The following is a 6,000-nucleotide window of genomic DNA, read 5'->3' as shown; positions in this document are numbered from 1 at the left end:
AACAGGGACGGTCGTACACTAAAAAAGAAAATTAAAAACGGGGACAACAGTCATGCCCAGCCGTTAGACAGAGACCATGCACAAGATAACAACAAGCGAATAGTTCCAGACCCCGCAGGGTCACCATGGCGGTCGGCCACACACCCCGGGCAGGCTGGCGGGAGAATCGGGGGAGGGGGAGGAGGGAGGCGGCAGCGGGGGAGGCACCACGGCGGGCCGGCGGGGCGGTCCAGGGAGGGAGGGGAGGGGGCGGGTAAGCTCCATAACTAGGACCATCACAGCTGCTACTCGGCAGCTCCCGGGCCGCGCGTGTGCCCCGGGACTACTGTAGGCCGACCTGACCTGGCCCGACCAGCGGTCCGGGCCACCCCGCAGCGCTGCCACCTCGGCCAGCCGACTGCTCCAACGCATTGGTCACCATCACCAGCACCAAAAGCGTAGCGCTCACCAGCGCACCAAGCGGGGACGTGGGAGGGCGCTGGAGGCCACCGCCAACCAAGCCGCCCAGACCACACTCCAGCACCACAAGCCGCGTGCCACCGTACCCAGAGCAGGGGAGGGGGAGGGTCAGGGGTCCCTCCCCCGGCCCACACCGGCCGAGACCCACCGGAGGGCGCCGACCCCCACACCACCGCCTCGGGGCAGGGAGGGCACCGTGACCCCGTGCGGCACCGGGGAGGGTCGACCGACAGCGGCCGGCCACGACCCCGGGGCCACGGGGGACAGAGGGTGCCGGGGAAGGGGGGGGGGTAGAGGGGGGCCAGACGAGCCCGGAGTGCGGGCCGACCGAAACAGGTAGCACATCGGTGCAAGCATCAACATATCATACATAGGCTTCAGTAGCCAGTGGACCAAACAGGTCTATCGGTGTAGCTTTACCGTGGGATAACTACACAATAACGGGTCGGTGGCGTGGGGGCCACGGACATCAACGGACAGTTTTGGCAGAGGGCCACAACAGCATAGGGCCGGCATCGGTCACGAAAGGCACCAGGGTGCCGATCCAGCACAACACATTACACACTTGATCAAAGCTCATAGACAGTAGGCGCCAGGAGGCTGCACAGTCAGTGTGGGCCAACAACATCGGTATGGTAGACAGAGGCTCAGGTAAGCCGATCAAACAAAGCATACAAAGTGGGCTCACGGGTTGATCAGGCGGTAGTAGTGAGCACCATCAGACCAGAAGGGTCCGTCGGTAGGCCTAAGCGATTAACCGTACATGTCTATTGGTGAGCCTGCACAGACAGAGCTGGGACGGTAGCAGCTCGTCCCTACATACAGGTACAATGGCGAGTGAGACATACACTGTATCCCCCCCTCCCCGACACACACACACACATACACATACACTGAGTCGGCCCGACCCGTCACCGAGCCACGCTGTCTGTGAGTACGGTCATACAACGGGGGCGGGTGGTCCGACCGGGGACCGAAGGGGTCCCACTGGGGCCTGAGGGGCCCTATTGGAACCTGAGGGGTCCCACCTGGACCTGAGGGGTCCTACTGGGACATGAGGGGTCCGCGTTCACACCGCATCGGGCGGTGACGGCCATTGAGGACAATGACATACCCATAATACACATTAAGCATTCGTATGACAATCCCGTCCCATCCCATCCCTCCATACCCAATCCCCACACTCCCCACCCCACGGCACTGCAGTGACAGTCACTGCAGACGGGCACTGTCACTGCCCAGAGCTCATAGGGCTGCCAGGTCTCTCACTCAGTGACCGCTGTCACCGGTCACCAGAACGGCCGGGCGCTGGTCACCGGGCCAGGCAGCCGGGTGGAGCGTCACGCATCAATCACAGGCCACGCACTGTGACACCGAGCCAGAGTAGGCACAGGCGAGTGCCGGCCGGCCGGGCGGCCACGGCGGACCGTCTACGGCGGCTACGGCGGGGGCGTACCGTCTACGGGCGGACACGGCCAGTGAGTGGCCACTGTCCGCCACAACACTCCCGTCCCACCCCGTCCCATCACTCCCACCCCAACACTCCCCACCCCACGTCACCGCGGCGCGCACATCACCGAGCGGTGACGTCACAACTGTCCGTCACTGAGACGGCAGCGAGCCGACGGGGCACCAGCGGGCGCCGACGAGCCCAGACCGACGCGGCGGTCAGGGCACCACGCGCACTAGTTCGCGACGCGGTCACCAGACGGCGCCAGCCAGCGCCGAGCGACGGGCACCGCGGCACAAACGAGCGCCGGCCGACGGGCCGGAACAGTCTCCAGCCCGCAGCGGCGGGCGCCGGCACGGGGTGCGGCCCGGCGCACCGACAGCCCCGACCGACTGACAGTCTCGGGGAGAACGGTCGGCGCCGGGCGGCGGGGTGCAGCGCGGCGCACGGACAGCCGCGGTCACGAGCCGGGCGGCGGTCACGGAGGTGGCCACCGAGAGGGCGGCCACCGGCCATCGGCCACTTGAAGGCAGCCGCCGGGAGGGCGGCCACCGGCCACAGGCAGTGGTCACTTGATGGCGGCCACCGGGAGGGCGGCCATCGGCCACTTGATGGCGACCACCGAGAGGGCGGCCACCGGCCATCAGCAGAGCGGACACCGGCCACTTGACAGCGGCCACCGGGAGGGTGGCCACCGGCCACGGGCAGCGGCCGCTTGAAGGCAGCCGCCGGGAGGGCGGCCACCGGCCATCAGCAGAGCGGCCACCGGCCACTTGACGGCAGCCACCGAGAGGGCAGCCACCAGCCACTTGACGGTGCGCCAGACGCCAGCAGTCGACAGGGCCGGCACCAGCGGCACCAGCCGACGGGCCGGCACCAGACGGCACCAGCCGACGGGCCGGCACCAGCGGCACCAGCGGCAGACGGCAGCCACGGGCAGCGGCCGCCGAGCCCCGGTCACCGGTCCAGCGTGACCGGGCGGAGAGCGCCACAGGGCGGCCGACGGACGCCAGGAGCGGCCCGGCGGTCACCGGAGGCGACCCCAGGTCACCGGCAGGCGACCACGGCAGCGGCCACCAGACGAGGGGCGGCCACCACGGGGCAGCCACGGCCACCAGGGGCAGCCACAGCCACCGGGTGAGGCGGCTCCAGCCACCGGGGGCAGCCTCAGCCACCAGGTGAGGCGGCCACGGCCACCCGGTCGGCCCGGCCGGAGACGGCGGCCAGGGCCACCTCTCATGCGGTCAGCGGTCAACACACACGGGAGGGACCGGGCGGCGGACACCGGGGGGTCGGCACACGGGTATCAGACGCCGGGCAGGCTCAGGGTCGGTCACGGACCTGCACTGGGTCAGCGGTCATCTGGTCACGCCCGGCTGGCACCCAGGGCACGGGTACGCACAAACACTTGACAACAACAATACAACAGACGATCACAACACAATGTACAAACATTTACATAACATAACATAACAAATAACACCAGAACACAGTCATACGGCCCTGGGGTCCTCGTGAGGGACAGGGGCGCCTAATACTGGCGTGAACCAGTGACGTGTTCCACGTACACATCCCTCGACCACCTGAGGGTGTCGCTGACCATCAGCTTCCTCATCAGTCGGGCGTACACCCGGCTGACGCGCAGCTGCCGGAGGGTGGCCTCGTTCCCCCGCACCCACGTCCCCAGGGACCCCAACACGAGGGCGTGGACCGAGGCCGTCTTCCCCTGCCGCCGCAGCTCCTGCACGAGGGGCGCGTACTTGCGCTCCTTGTCTGCGGCGGCAGCGCGGAGGGCCTCTGGACGATTTTCAAAGGACACCGTGACGTCGACAAGGGTCACTCGGTCACCACGGGTCACCACGAGGTCGGGGCGGAGGGCAGAGTCGAGGCCGGGCACCCGACGGTTCACCCGGACCTCGTCACCGGGGAAGACCGGCGTGGCGCGCTCCAGCCGGGCCAGCAGCGCGTCATGGCGCTTCTGGTAGGCCTCGGCGTGGGCTGTAAGGCAATGATTGATGACGTGCGGCAGCGTCTCTTGGACGTAGCCGCACCGGCGGCACCGGCGGTCTGCCCCTGGCCTGCGGGAGTACGCGTTAAGGGGGACCAGGGACAGACGGGCGCGGTGCACGAACCGCCAGTCGGCGAACCGGGTGAAGCTCCCATTATACATATAATGGGAGCTCACCGGCTGGTCGGCCACACAAGCCAGCACCTTGCCCTGCTGTGGGAGACGGGTCAGGTCGGCGAGGTCAGTGCGGCGGACCGCCTCCCGGAGCGCGCGCGACTCGCGCCGCGGCTCCACGTCCGCCTCCCCCACCTGCAGGACAGGGGGGTCAGCGGCGCGCCAGCGGACGGGGGCGCGGCGGGCGAGGGCGGTGGTGGCCACACGGGTCCGGGTCGAGCGGCACGACACGCCCCCGCCGTCGTCACGCATGGCGACCCCGTTCAAGTAGTCCGCCAGGTCGGCCGGGGTCGGGTCACGGCGGACACGGCGCCGGGCGGCACCGGTCAGCTCGGCGGCCGCCAGCTCGGCCACCGCCGGGTCACGGGAGTGGAGGAGGCGCTGGGTGGCCGCCGCCAGAAGGATATCCGCCTCCTGGGCGAAATGGGTTAGTCCCACGCCACCGGCACCTGTGGGGCTATAAAGGTAGTGATTTGTGGCGTTTATTGGCAGGTTGAGGACCCCCTTCACGCGCCACCGCAGCGACCTGTCAAAAGCGGCCAGGGCCCCCTTGGGGATCACCCCCAGCCGCAGGCAGTGGGTAAGCCGTGGGGCGATGAACGCCCGCACCGCGTCCAGCTTCTGCCAGGGGGCCAGGGGCGAACCCAGGAGGCGGGCGGCGTCACGGCGCGCCTCGGCCACCACCTGCAGGGGCGGCTGGATCAGGCGGGTGTGCCCGACGGGTCGGCCGAGGTACCTGTAGGCCCCGTCCCTGTCAATGAGGGGCAAGGGGGCGCCGCACAGGGTGGCGGGCGGGGAGGGGGCGCCGACGGAGAGCAGGGCCGACTTCCCCGGGTTGGGGGTCAGCCCGGCCCAGGCGCACACGCGCTCCAGCAGCGCCAGGCCGTCCTGCACCTCGCTGCGCCGGCTGAAAATCAGAGCCAGGTCATCGGCGTAGGCCAGGCAGCGCACCTGCGCGGCGGCGAGGGCCCGCAGCAGCGGCTCCAGGGCGAGGGAGAAGAGGAGGCCGCTGAGGGGGCACCCCTGCCGCACGCCACGCTGGCACGCCACCGGCGCGGTCAGGCCGTCCCCGGCGCGGTACCGGGTGGCGCTGCCCTGGTACAGGCCCTGTACCACCGCCACGACCTCCTCCGGCACACCGACCCGCTGCAAGACCTGCCAAAGGAGGCTGTGGGGGACCGAGCCGAAAGCATTGGTCAGGTCAATGAAGGCCACGTGGGCCTCTGTCCCGTCCTCCCGGGCGCTGTTGATGGCGCTCTGGAGCACAAAGTTGTGCTCCAGCACGCCGTCGAATGGCCGGAAACCCTTTTGACCTGTGGAGAGGAGGTCAGCGGCCTCCACCCACCCGGACAGACGGTCGGCCCACACACCGGCGTACAGCTTGGCGACCGTGGCGCCGAGGGCGATGGGCCGCCAGCTGTCGGGCCGGGTCGGGTCACCCCCCTTGTGGAGGAGGGCCGTCTCTGACACCAGCCAGGTGGGCGGGACGCGGCGCGCCAGCCGGCAGAGCTCGAACGCCCGGGTCAGCAGCAGGGCGCCGGGGTCGAGGGCGCGCCAGGCGGCGTAGCGCAGCCCGTCAGGGCCGGGGGCGGTGTTGGCCGCCCGCCGGAGACGGCCCCACACCTCGTCGGCTCGGAACGGGGCGGTCAGAGCCGGGGAGGGGGCGGCGGGGGTCAGGTCAGGGACCTCCTGCGGCCGCCGGTCCCACTCCACAGGGGGGCAGGGAGGAGGGGCGAAGTGGGCCGCCAGCTGCTCGCCGGGCACGGGGCACGGGGGCGTCTCCTCCCGTAGCACCTGCCGCACCGCCTTCTCCCTGTTGGAGCGGTACAGCCGCTGCAGCCGGCTGGCCTCCTCGGCCGCGTAGGCCGGCGGCTGCCAGGGCCGCCGGTGGTCCTCGGCCGGCTCCGGC

The sequence above is a fragment of the Amphibalanus amphitrite genome, unplaced genomic scaffold, assembly GCF_019059575.1.
Source record: "Amphibalanus amphitrite isolate SeventyFive unplaced genomic scaffold, NRLGWU_Aamphi_draft 002211F_arrow, whole genome shotgun sequence".
Lineage (NCBI taxonomy): Eukaryota > Metazoa > Arthropoda > Thecostraca > Balanomorpha > Balanidae > Amphibalanus > Amphibalanus amphitrite.
Note: the sequence above shows the minus strand (reverse complement) of the source record.